Source organism: Cryptomeria japonica, chromosome 11, assembly GCF_030272615.1.
Source record: "Cryptomeria japonica chromosome 11, Sugi_1.0, whole genome shotgun sequence".
Classification (NCBI taxonomy): domain Eukaryota; kingdom Viridiplantae; phylum Streptophyta; class Pinopsida; order Cupressales; family Cupressaceae; genus Cryptomeria; species Cryptomeria japonica.
This window is the reverse complement of record NC_081415.1, coordinates 357,610,226-357,624,530: the sequence shown is the minus strand read 5'-3', so window position 1 is coordinate 357,624,530 and position 14,305 is coordinate 357,610,226.

The following is a 14,305-nucleotide window of genomic DNA, read 5'->3' as shown; positions in this document are numbered from 1 at the left end:
ATGATAACACTATGCTATCATAATGAAACATGTTTGCTATCATAATGAAACTAACATGCTATGATATGATCTAATCTAAACTGCTTCTAAAATGCACTAGTGAGATAGACTTGTGTAACACAATGTATATCACTTGATAATGAAATAAACTTGATCATGTGTAGCCTTGATAATGAGAGAATGAGTCCTATTTATAGAGGAAATGGGCAATTGGATGACTAGGATTGAATTGATTTAGCAAGGGCTAGGATTTCATGAGGAAGGCTTGATCCTCAATCCATGTGAATTTTCAAACCAATCACATGTTGACAAGTGTCAGCATGAGAAGGTTTGAGAGGAGAGAGATAAGGCATTAAATGTCTGAGGAGACATGATGGCTACCCTAGGTGGTTTGGTTAGGGTTAGGTTAGTGGATAAATATTTCATCCAAGGGATAAATGAATGTGCAATGGTTAAAGGGTAACTTTAGTCAAAGAATTGAATTCTTGAAGAGACTTGAAGGTTAGATGGATGATTGAGTTAGAGGAAAAGTCTCCAACGAAGGGTCAAAGGTGGCTTAGTTAGATTAAAGCCTTTAAGGCTTAAGAAGACTTTGAGGGTTAACTTGTGGAAAGGAGAAAGATTTTAATGCTTTTGAGAAGTGACTCCTTCCTAATCCTTGGTTTAGGAATGTTAAAATGTTTAGAAGGGGATTAGGCTAATTTAGAAGGGTTTAGAAGAATTTAGAAGAAGGGTTAGTGTGCAAGTGGGTTTTGTAGGAGAATGCAAGTGGGTGAGCATAAATATGATTTATTTAAATGTGCATGTGAATTCTAGATTTTATTTAAATAAATCTTAATTTATTTAAATGAGAAGAAGGGGGATAAAGCATTAAATGCTTGAAGACTTGAAGGGAGTCATCAAAGGCTGAAGAGGACTCTAGAAGGAAGTAATTGAAGGCTTGAAGCCTTTAAAGGAGGCCATTAAAGGCTTGAAGACTCTAGAAGAAAACCATTAAAGCCTTGAAGACTTTAAAGAAAGCCATTAAAGGTTTGAGTTGATGGGTTTTGGGTTAACCTTTGGTTTAGTAATTTGCAAACCATTAAAGGGTGATTAGGCTAATAATAGGGGTTTAGACATGATTAGGAGGAAGGTTAACTTGCAACTTGCATTTTCTAGAAAGTGCAAGTGGGGGAGGAATTTTAGGAATTTAAATAAATATTAATTTATATAAATGTGAGAAAGGGGATTTTAGGGATTTAAATAAAATGTGAGAAATAGGATTTGGGGATTTTAAATAAATATTAGTTTATTTAAATGTGAGAGATGGGATTTGGGGTTTTTAAATAAATATTAATTTATTTAAATGTGAGAGATGGGATTTGGGGATTTAAATAAATATTAATTTATTTAAATGTGAGAGATGAGATTTGGGGATTTTAAATAAATATTAATTTATTTAAATTTGAGAGATGGGATTTGGGGATTTTAAATAAACATTAATTTATTTAAATGTGAAGGAGGATTTAATTAAACAAATATTATTTATTTATTTAATTAATGATCTGGATTTGGTTAAGTGAATTAAATCAAATGAATTAAATAATTTATTTAATTAATAGGAGAAGAGGGCTGGGATGAATTAATTAAATATTAATTTAATTAATAGTTGGAAAAGGGGAAATGATTAATTAAATGTGAATTTAATTAATAGTTGGATAAATGATAATTAAATAAATATAAATTTATTTAATGAAGTGTACAAAAATAGGTGTCTACGTTTCGCCCCTCTTTGAAGTGATGTGTGGAGACACATTGATTCAAAGAAAAATTCGCTTGGTGATGCTGATAAATTTTTTGATTTTCCCCAGATGTTGATTGTCAGATAATGATGTGATTATGCCCCCTCGGGAGATGAGTCAGATAGATTTTTGAATTTTTAGGGTTTTTCGAATGATTCATCTCTTGATAAAAATGAGAGAATGGTGGATTTGGGAATGTATGCGGGTGAAGGGTGAGTGGTAGAGAATATTGGGAAGTTGGTAAGTACCCCTAGGTCATGCAAGAGATATGATGCAAATGTAGTATTGTGGTGCCTTTGATGGGTGCTGCACAATTGATCAATTTATTGTTTGGACAGTCTAGTGGTTGAATTGCCTTAGTTTTAGTCAAAACATGATAGTTGATGCTAGTTGGCCACTCGGACAACATAAAGCCTAATTAAGTCAAATTGACTTAATGAGACTTACACAATTGATGTAATTGATTGATGAAGTCGAGGTATCTAAAGCAAAATACTCGTTGAGACTTAGACGATGTAATTTTCTATTTTGATTGTGTGTGATTGGTTGACCAATTGACAGTTGGGTTGAAAATGTAGACATAATATTGCATACATGATGACCTAGATGACATAGGCTACACAACCACTCCTTTTATAGATGGATTGCGATAAACTTGGTTTGATCAGTTTGTGGTATACGATACAGGGTATGCGGTGATGACCCAGATGGGGAGGTTGAAGGGGGTCATAGATAGAAGGTGTAGACATATAAAAATGACCACTTTCCTAAATGAATACTTAATGTTCATTTTATTCTCATTCCTCTATTTAATTAAATTCAGTTTAATTAAATCATCCACATTCATCTATTTGATTAAATAAGTTATTTAATTTATTTAATTAATTTCACCAAGACCTATCATTTAATTGAATAAATCACTTTATTTAATTAAATCCCCTTTCTACTCTGTTTAATTAAATTTACATTTAATTAAATGATTCACTTCAAATAAATAAATCTAATTTATTTAAATCCTCCACTTGCATCTATTCTGTTGAAAGAAAGCAATTTATTTTAAATGAAATTACCCTCCACCCACTTGCATTCTCCTACATCTCTCACTTGCCTCCCTAAACCCCCTTCTAGATTATTCTAATCACTTCTAATTTAGCCTAATCCATCTCCTAAACATTGTCACATCCCTAAACAAAGGGAAGTCACTTCTCAAACCTTTAACTTCAATAACCATTAAAGGCTTTATGTCCTCAACAAGTTAACCTTGAAAGTCTTCCATAACCTTTAATGGTTAACTCAACCTTCTTACATGGTTGGAGATTTTTTGCCTAACTCAACCCTCATCTAACCCTAGGATCTCATCAAGTATTTATTGCTTTGACCATGGTTATTCCTTTAACCCTTGCACAAGAGTTTATCCTTTGGGTAAAAGCTTTATCCAAGGGGTTTTCTTAACCTAACCTTAACCTTTACCTTCTAAGGTAACCTTGAGGTCTCCTCAAGCATTTAATGCTTCTTGCATATCCTCTCAAGCAGTCTCTTGTTGACAATTGTCACCATTTCATTGGTAAGAATTGAGTGCATGGATTGATAACTTTCAATCCTATCCCTTGATAAGATCATCCAATCTTGACCATCCATTGCCCTATTTTTTCTATAAATAGAGCCCTCATTCTCTCATTATAATAATCAAGTCTTTAGAATCACACTTGTACTCATTTTTATCAAGCATTTCAATCCCTCTTTGAATAGAAATAATCTACTAAGCATTTTAGAAGTATTTCTCTTTATCATAATAATCATATTAAGCTAGTATATCATGTTAGGATAGTTCTTTTACTAATCTTTTCATCTTATCATTATATACATACTAGTTTAATTCATATTTTTTAATATCATGCATATTTAGGATTGCATTCATGTTAGATTGATCAAAACATCCCTCATTCTCATGATTGTCATCCCTAAGTTACTTTTCTCAGTGATCTGAGAGCAAAGGCATTGGCTTAAGGGGTCTTGTGAGATAGAGAACAATGGAACATCCCTTGGGAAGTTGAGCTATTCCATACAGCTCCATAACTTGCACCAAGAGTCCCATTGGTGTGTGGACTAGTCATGATTTTGTAATTTTCGTTTCATCGAGCCGCTTTTCCCGCATACAGAAGGTATGGAGGACTTAATACTTATTCATGTGGAAGAGGATCAAATAGAGTATCCATTATCATAACTATGTATGAATGATATGTAACGATATGGATTTATGAAATATGGTGATGCACTATTGTTAGTTAATGAATGTAATGATGATGTGAATGTTGGATATTGTTGAGAAGTTTGTTGAAATGATGTGTTGTCATTGATGTCAACATATTCTTCTGTGTATTCCAGTGTTCCGGTTAGATTAGATGAGTTGGAAAATGTGCTATAGATGAGTTGTTGTGGTTTAATGGGTTTTGAGATAAGTATCTCTAGTTAATTTAGCTAAATTTTTAGTGGTCCGCATGATGATTTGATTGAGTTATGAGGTCCGGTATTGTGGTTGGTTGTTCAATTGTTTGTGGTGTTTAATGTTCTGGTTTATTCTTCGCATTACTCTTGAATTGCAATATCTTGGTTTTTAGATTTAGCAGAGTGTTTGGGACATTCATATGTGTCCTCAATTTAGATGGTTCATGATTTGGAGGTCCACAAGTGAATCTCTTAGTTTGACAGTCAGTTCAACAGGTTTGGTATAATGATGATGGAGATTCTAGTAAGTGATGTTGCGGTTGTTGTTGTGGTGATTCATGTTGCTTGTAGATGTTTATAGATCATGTTCTATACATTTTGATGGTCTGCATTGATTGTTGTGCACATTATTGATTATTTTCTTGATCTGGTGGTGTTCTTTGTGTTATGCGACATTCAGGATGATTCTATCATGTTGCAGATGTTCAAGGCATAATTCTTAGAATTGTTTCATGTTTGCGATATTGATTTAGGTCTAGACTATGTCTTAACTGACATTGTTTTGGTCCATACGTATTGTTGTAGCGTGTGAGGTTATATGTTTTATAATTTGTGTTGATGGTTGAGCCAACCTTGAAATATAGGTTGATGATTTGTATAAATATATGTAATATTAATTTGTGAGATGTATCTACATTGTATCTGTGAGTGTATGATTGAGTAAGTGTGCGAGAAAGTGTTTTGATCTTTCAGAAGTATGAAGAGAAGTGTGTGGCAGAGTAGATTAGGCTATGCTTAACCGGAACTATAACTAGGCATGAGGAGATGCTATTTCATCAGTTCATGATCCTTCAGATTTAATTCAAATATTTTTGTAAGATAATGAGTTTGCCTCAGGGTTGTATCCCTTCTTGTTTTGTGATTTGAGCAGTGAGCTCTAGGAAGTGTGCCTAAATGCATGTGCATTCCCCATTGTAAGATTTCATTTACTCCTAATAGGGTATTATCTCATTGTGGGTAGGTTCCCACTGTAGTTTTTCCCTTAATCGGGTTTTCCACGTCAAAATCCTTCATGTTATGTGTGTTATTGATGTGGTGTTGATTTGTGCTTTCATTGCTAATTATTAGATCTGAATTTACATTTGAGTTGTGTTAAGTTTGTGAGCAAACTGATTCACCCCCCCTCTTGGTTTGTTGCCTTGTTGTCAACAATTGGTATCAGAGTTAGATCCTCCAGAAAAAGCTTGACCACTTGAGGAGATCCAGGGTGGCAACCTTTGCTTTTAAGAAGATTAGTTTGAGATTTGATGGAATAAATTACACTCTTTGGAAGAACCAAATGGAATGTCATTTGCGATGCATAAGTGAATATTATTGGAAGATAACTAAGAATGTGTATAATGTTCCTACTAATGGTCCTAGTACTCTGGATGAGATAAAGGAAGATGGATTCAATATTAGAGCTAAGGAAGCATTGTTGAGTGCCTTGTCAGATTCTGAGGTGACTAATGTGATGGATTTGCAGACTGCTCATGAGATATGGAAGAAGCTGGAGACTTTGTATGAAGGTGATAGCCATGTGAAATTTGTTTAGTTGCAGAGCTTGCAGGGAAAGTATGAGATGTTGAAGATGGGCGAAGGTGAAAACATTACCTCCTTTATGTATAAAGTGAATGAGCTTGTGTTGAACATCAGGTGTGTGCTGATGGAGTATTGGAAGAATATGAGATTGTGCCTAAAGTGCTGAGATCCTTGCCTTCTACTTACAAGCATAAGGCTCCTTCTATAGAGTAGATCCAGACGGTGACAGATGTGACTAGAGACATGCTAATTAGAAAGCTTGTTGCCTTTGAGTTGAGCTAGTTTGGTGAATCTCTTCCTAAGTTTGAATCTGCATTTAAAGATATTGTATCCAGGAAGAAAAAATATGATCCAAGAGAAACTTCTACAAGGGTATCCAGATATGAGAAGGAGATGAGAGAGCTTGAAGAGATTGAAGCCCTGATTGCTAGAAGATTGCCTAAAGGTGTCGATAAGTATGAAGGGAAGTTTCCTCTTAAATGTTTTTCATGCAAAAAGATAGGACATTTTGTCTCAAGGTGTCCAGATAGAGTTTCTAAGAAGCAATTTAAGCCATATAATCCTAAATATCAGAAGAAGTGTTACTTTGCTGCTGATGAAGGTGTGACAAATGATGAGTTTGATAAGGGAAATTCAGGAGACGAGTGGGTGTTTATTGTTATCAAGGAAGATGATCTGGTGACTGCTGATTCTACTAGCTGTTTTATTGAAGAGAAAGCTTCAACTACTAAAGTTGAAGAGAAAGATGAATGGGTCATTGACAGTGGTTGCTCTCATCACATGATAGGTGACAAGAGTAAGTTTGTGAGTATGGAAAAGTATGATGGTGGTGTAGTAATATTTGGAGATGAAAAAGATGGTATAATCCATGTTAGACGTTCTATTTCTCTTGATGGTAAGCTCAACACTAGTGATGTCTTGTATGTTGAAGGTCTAAAGCGTAATATTTTGAGTGTTGGATAGATGGTTGATAAGGGTTATGATTTGGAATTCAAGAATGACAAATGTACGATCTTGAGTAGCTCCAGGTTTGAGATTGCATCGGGTACAAAGACTAAAGGTAATATCTTTCACTTGAATGTTGGTGGTAAAAGTTGTTTGATTACCCAGGTTGATGGAATTTGGTTATGACATAGAAGGATGAGTCTTGTAAATTTTGATTGCATGGTTAAGATAAGTTTTACTCAAGTTGTAAGAGATCTACCTAAGTTGGTGAAGCCCTCTAATCTGGTATGTAATGAATGTTAATTAGGGAAGCCGACAAGAGTTTCTTTCAAAAGCAAACAATATACTTCTAATGGGATATTGGATCTTGTGCATACTGATTTGTGTGGTCCCTCTAGAGTGAGAATCTTGTAGGGTGACAAGTATTTCATGTTGCTGATCGATGACTATTCAAGGATGATGTGAGTTACTTTCTTAAGGGAGAAGTTTGAAGCATTGGAGAAGTTCAATATTTTCAAAGCTATGGTTCAGACTGAGATTGGACATAAGCTAAAGTGTCTGAGATCTGACAGAGGTGGTGAATTTACCTCCAGTGAGTTTAATTATTTTTGTGAAGAGCATGGGATGAAGAGACAATTATCTTCTCTATGGACCCCTCAGTAGAATGGTGTTGTGGAGAGGAAGAACATAACAATTTAGGAAGCTGTTAAAATGATGATGATTGAAGGAGATGTTCTGCATATTTATTGGAGAGAATCTATGAAAACTGCTGTATACACTTTCAACCATGTGCATATCAAAGGTGATACTAGTAAGACTCCTTATGAGTTATGGTTTGGCCATGTTCTTACAGTTAGATATTTCAAAAATCTTAGCAGTAAATGCTATATCAGAAGATATGAAGATCTAGGAAGTTTGCTGCTACATGTGATGAAGGAATATTTCTTGGTTATTCTATTAAGAGCAAGGCCTACTGGTGTTATAATAAAAGATTGAGAAAGATAGTTGAGAGTGCTAATGTGAAAGTGGATGAAAGAAATGAGTATTGTTGACTCCTAATTTTACATTAAACGCTAACAACGTTATGGGAAATTCAGTGATGGGGGACCTTTTGCACGAGATTCACTGAATAACCTCTGGGTTTGAGAAGCCGACTCTTCATACAATTTGGGGAGAAAAGAGGAAGAGGAAAACTTAAAAAGCTACACTACTTAGGCAATACGCCATAATATTTTTAGAACAATAGAAACATATAAAAATGATACATGTAGTTTTAAAGCCCATTCAACAATCTACATACTCAACATTGTTAGAGAAGAAGTTCAAACTAAACTTCATTCAACATAATATGACATTCACCATTCATCCAACAGATAACAAGTCCTAAAACATAGTTTAATGTGTAGAGTCTCACAACATATATCATAGAAGTTATTGAATCTAAAATACAACACATAAGTCAATTTACTAAGCTTCAAATAAAAAACAACAGAGGCCATAGATACAATATGATATGTCTATCATTCACCTAATTTAATTAACATAAAGGATTTTCAATGAGCCAAAGTCTAATCAATTCTCACGATAGTCTAGACCCCTCAAAAAGAAGAAAAGAAGCCCTATATAGAGCCTTTGACCTTCAAAAAACAACACAAAAGCATCAGAAAAATCCTAGCAACCACTTCCAATCAGGAATCTCCTAGTGTGGCGCTCCCTGAGAAGCTACCCAATGAAAAAAACCTTTAATGTTGTTACTCCAACCTTATCATTGTGATCTATGCACCTGCCAAACAAGAAAATCATGGTTGAGACTCGAAGTCAAGCACAAAAAAGAGAACCAAAAAATGCAACGCGGGGGCACCAAGTGTCATTTCCAACACACAGAAGGTGGTGGGCCTAGAAAACAAATGCCAAAGAAAATACCCGCACCACATGGCAACTTTGCGTCCTCTCAACACCGGGCGAGAAGAGCGAGCCGCTTAGAGCAACATCAAGACACCACTTGGCACACGCGCGAGCAATGAGGAGAGTAGGCCAAAAATTCAAGGAAGGGGCCAAAAATTTACCAAAATGCCGCACACAAACCACCCTGAAAGAATATTAACATTTCCTGGCGACTAAATGGGGAATTTTGCCTGCGGAATGCTAGGCCCAAAATTGCTGGTTCGAAGACTAGACTTCATTCTTGAACAAGGAAAAGCAGATCAAAGACCTGTTGCAATGGAAACCAATCACCTTTTGAGGGTAACACCTGAGCTTCCAAATTTGGGAAATTTTGGTCCAAATAGATCACTTCGTCAAATGACAAGTTCACTGGTTCATCATGGACCATCTTCAGGAGCGCGTAGAGCTGGGCCAAGGGGTGCAAGAGATGCCTGACTTCCTCTGCCAAAATAGGACTGCTGAGGCATTGTAGGAAAGTTCGATCTTGCTGCAATTGCTTGATTTGATTCATAACTTGCTCAATCCCTAGCACAGAGCCATCTGTGGGAAAAGGTGAAGGCAGACCTAGGAACACAAACTTTTCTACATGTTGCTTGATGTCTGGAACTAAAATCCTCAAGGAATCAAGTGCTGCTGATGCTTGCATGGTTTCCCTATGTTTGTTAATGAAAATGTTGGCCTTCTTGATCAATTGTTTATGATCCGCAACCCCTTTTTCTTTTAATTCCTCATCTGAAGAAGGATACAATAGCTGAATCAAACTCTGGGCCACAGGGAGCTTAGGACCAATGAAAATCATAATGCTATCAATAAGAGAGTCCACTCTGGCACAAAGAAATTGCACCTCACCTAGGAACCTCAGCATGAGATGCAACAAAGGGAAATAATTCTTAATCTTCTCCCAATGAGAAACATACAATTTTTCCACGACCGGGGATAGATCTTGAGGAACTTCCCGAGGGGGAGGAAGATGAGATAAGCGCACGATTTCATTTTCCTTCACTCTTATCTCATTTTGGATATTTTTGCATCTGTCCTATTCATGGGACACCTGATGTTCCAAAGCAAGGATCTTAGTACCTCCATCTTGAAAAGCCTCCTGAAGCTGCGTTGTATGATACTGCTCTTGCTGTAATAATCTCTTTATATTTTGGAATTTATTCTCAGTCTGTTCTAGGTTACTTTGCATCTTGTGCACTTTTGTATCAAAATTTTCTCTCTCCTCAGAAAGTGTGACATGTGCTTCGCTCAGCTACCGAGCGTATTCTTCCTTCAGGTGGACTTCCTCTCCCAGCTGAGTATGAATTTGGGTAGCATCTTTGGAAGATGCTTTCAGCTGTTGTATCTCTTTCCCCCTCTCTTGCAATTCTTTCAATGCCACATTCCTCATCACTTCTTTCCCTTTCAATTGAGAACTCACATTGTTCTGTGCGGATTGCAACTTCCCTTTTTTAGAATTGACTTGAGTTAACAAGCCCTGCAAGTGATTTATCTCAGCACTTCTAGCTTTTTCCTCCTTCCTCTAAGTATCCAAAGATTCTCTGAGGTGGATGAGCTCTGCTTGCATCTTGTCCAAGCGACGACTCTTCTTGATGAAATCTGAAGACACCGCATTCAAATTTTCTTCCATCATTTCTACTTTATCCATAGCCATGGCATTTGAGAGATTAACCTCAACAACATGTAGAGTGTAATCATTAGGATTCATTTGGGCCTCTGGCTTGTTGACCTTTGGGAACATGGTTGCAAAGAGGAGGTTATTATTTTCCTCGTTGAAATGTGTCTGCACATGTGGTCGGGTTGGCTTAGCACCATCTTTCTCCTTTCTCTTGCGTACTCGGCTAACCCGTGTAGATTTGGCATAGGTGACTTGCTGATAAAAAGTATCCAAGACCAAAATGGCTTGTCCTACAAATGCTGCACTAGGAGGGATGGCATAGGGGAAATGGGAAATAGGGCCAATGAAAGTGGTTTGAATGGGCTATGCTAACGTGGTTGGGGAGAACAATGATACAAAGGGAGAGGCTCCTGAAAGAGAAGGATCAACGAACGTTGTACTAAAATTTGGGGGAGGAGTGGACTCTCCAAAACCAAGCCTACAAGAAATGGCAGTTGTAGTAGAAATCTGTGTGAAACATGTTGTAGGAAATACGACATCAGGGGCAAGGAGCGAAGAAACAACCTGCAATGACGCAACTTGAGGCTCAACTGATATTCCTACAGGAGCTAATGTAAGAGTAGTAGGGACTTGAGCAGACATCGATGCAACTTGGGGTGCTGAGGAAACCACAGATTGAGAAGAGAGGAAGGGAATAATAGAGCGTACCTGAACCGTAGAAGCCACCGGTTGTTGAGGGGCTGGAGGAACCACATGGACTTGAGAAGACAAACCCTTCTTTGCTGAACCCAAATATTGTTTCAACCTAGAAGGGGAATCAGATGTCTGCTTCTCAGCTGATCTCTTGGTGGATTGGGAACGGGGCCTCCAAACTGAGCTAACAAGAGAAACTAAAATGTCGGCTTCAGTACCTTTCTATTCTACATTTACAATCTTGTCCTCCTGAGGTTGGACCTCCTTGGGGGAGAAGTCATCATGCTAGGACTCGTCACTTGTCTCTTCTTCTAACTTGTTATGATTATGCCATTCTTCCTCAAAATGCTCATCAAAATGGGCGTTCCTCAGATTAGCCCTAGGCTGATTTGTCTCTTGGGGGTAGATCCAGAAATCATTTCTCTTCTTCTTTGGCCAATGATCATTTTCCATGGCTTGCCACATGTTCTGAGGAATAAGATTAGCTGGATTGTGCCTTTGAAAGGTATGGTAAAAAGCCAACCATGGGGGGCACTCAAGGACAAGAAAGTCACTAGGACCCACATAAAGTCTTAGGTCATTCACTAGCGGGCAGATGCGTCCCTCCCATGAGTTTTGTGGTACATGTTTAATAGCATTTTTCTTGTGTTTAATGGACAAACAACCATCTGGGTCATAGCTCCATACATCATCCAATGCTACCAATCCTAGTTGCATGAGTTTGGAGGTTAGGACCCTCTCGATGATGCTTCTTCGCTCAAGAATAATAGGGCCAATAACTTTAGGGTCCTCAGTAATAGATGTATCATGTTTTCTCGACCCTATAGCCGTTTCAACTTCCACTAGCGGCCATGATATCTCGAGGGATAGGGTTCTCTTAGTAATGTGGGTAGGAAGGTGGAAGGGCTCCTCGGAGAAGCCATGCACTCAAACAAAAGAGAAATCCTTACCCAAGAACTATTTGTAGCGGGGATGTTCATTACTCATCCAATTTATTTGGATTTGAGAAAAATGAGCAAGATGATCCTTAGGGATGACACCAAAATCGAGAAGGATGAGAGCTAAGAAATAGTCTGAAAACTGGTATACATCATAAGTGGCTAATAGTACAGGGGTCCAGGTGGACACAGGCATTCTATTTCCTAACTCATCATGAGTAGCTAATGGCATGAATTGACTAAAGAAAATGACATTTTGGTGTACGAACAAATGAACTAGGAATGAGGCAAACCTGAACCACTATGATTGCTCAAATTTGACCAACTGCCTCACCATTTCTCTGGCTATCAACACAGAGAAGTCAAAATGGAATGGATCCTTCTGCTTCTGACATTTGAACAAGAAACCTATCATAGGAGCGGTGATCTCTTGGTCATTGTCATGACCACACAAGAACACAATGTTAGAGGAGGTATCTTTGAGATCATCGTTCCTTAAATCACTATAGGGGATAGGGAGCTTTGGAGGCTCGGCCACTAAACTCCGGTTCAGATTAGCTTGATAAAATGGGAAAATATCCCACGTAGAATGCCAATAATTTTCCATAGCGTCTTTATCAAACACCTTCGTGCTGTCAATTCTGGGGCAACATAGCATGTCCCGAATAGCTTCTGGGGTTATGACGACCCGCAGAGAGGAGCCCTGTATCAAAAGAGAGTCTGGCATGAATCTTCTTGCACATGTAGCCACAAATTCTGGACAATGTGGAACCATACGGACCACAAACTGAGGAGTGTCAAAATTCCAGAATTTGAACCTCGTAGACTATGACTCGTTTATGTGATTTATAATTCTTCCGAACGTAGCCTCCTTGAGAGCTCTTGTCTTTTTGTGTAGTTCGGGCTCAATGACCTCTTCTAAGGAATCAATCATTGCCATGGAATCATGGGTGACATGGGTTTGGTTCTGGGATATTCTGGCTTGGGGGGCATGGTGTGGGATGGGTATGAAATTTCCCCATATATGTCCACCCACATTTCACCCTGGGAAGGATTTGAGGCTATGGTATCCATCTCCAGTTTTGCAGGTGAGCTTTTTCTGACACTATAACTTTTGGCACTGGGAATGCAAACCGCAAATATGACATGCACTTTTGAAGCTCTCTTCCTTAAATGTATCACATGACTAGATTTGTGTGCGAAAAGGAAGCACTCATGATAGGCATCTGCTGACACGTATGCCACTTCATTTTCCAGGAAACATTAATGCTAAAATAGAAAGAAGCATTGCCAGTTACGTTTTTGAAAAGACGTTAGCCCACTACGCCGTCATTCTAATCCACTAGGGATGATTTTCTTGTTTGAATATATCTCCTTATTTAAGAGAAAATACACAAACAATGACGCTCGCACGAGCCAAAATAGACCTACAGACTACTAGGTTAAGGCACGACGTACTCTAAAATATGCGTGGCATCGGAGTATGTTGTTTTTATTTTTGAGGCTCTAGATAGGACATACACAACCTTCAGGCTCCAATCCATTCATTTGTGTGAGTAATGAGAAAGGACAACCACATCAAAGATTGAGGGCGTTGGCTCTTAATTTGATTTTATTACACAGAGCTGGAAATCAGCTATAAATATGTCTTTTTAGACATTCCTTTGCACAAAAGTTAGCTCAACGATGAATTTTTTTGAGTAATGGATACTCCCATCAGACTTACAATAGGAAGGCACAAGTCACTTTTGTTGGCAACATTTCAGACTGGAGGTTGCAAGGAATGACAAGATAGAAAAATCCGTTGATCACTACTGCAATTAAATGGGTGCTCGAAGAAGATTTTATTGACAACATTGACAGATATCATGTCAACACCAATATATGCTCCCGCTTCGTGGCTTCATTGCTGAATGCTAGGACATGCAACTACCTCACAATGGAGATGATGTTAGGATTCCCAAATATACTGAGAGGAGGGGGGGTGAATCAGTATCTGACTGGTATAATAATTTTTTTAACTTATAACATGAAAAGTATATCAAAACTGTGTATCGGTAAACCAAAAATAATGCAGTAAATAAGAATAACAACAACAACATAAGAGAAACACCATAACACAATATTTTAATGAGGAAAACCGGTGTGGGAAAAATCTCGGTGGGATTTGTGACCCACAATATTCACTTACTAGCCCATAAGAGAATATTACTGCTTACAATAGGGGCCTGCACATGCAGGAAGGCCAAGTGCCTAGAGCTCACTGCTCAATTACAAAGAAGTCACACTGACTTACAAAATGGATTATTCTAATCCAATGTCTTGTACTGCTTAAGATCAACATTTGCTATGCTAGATTC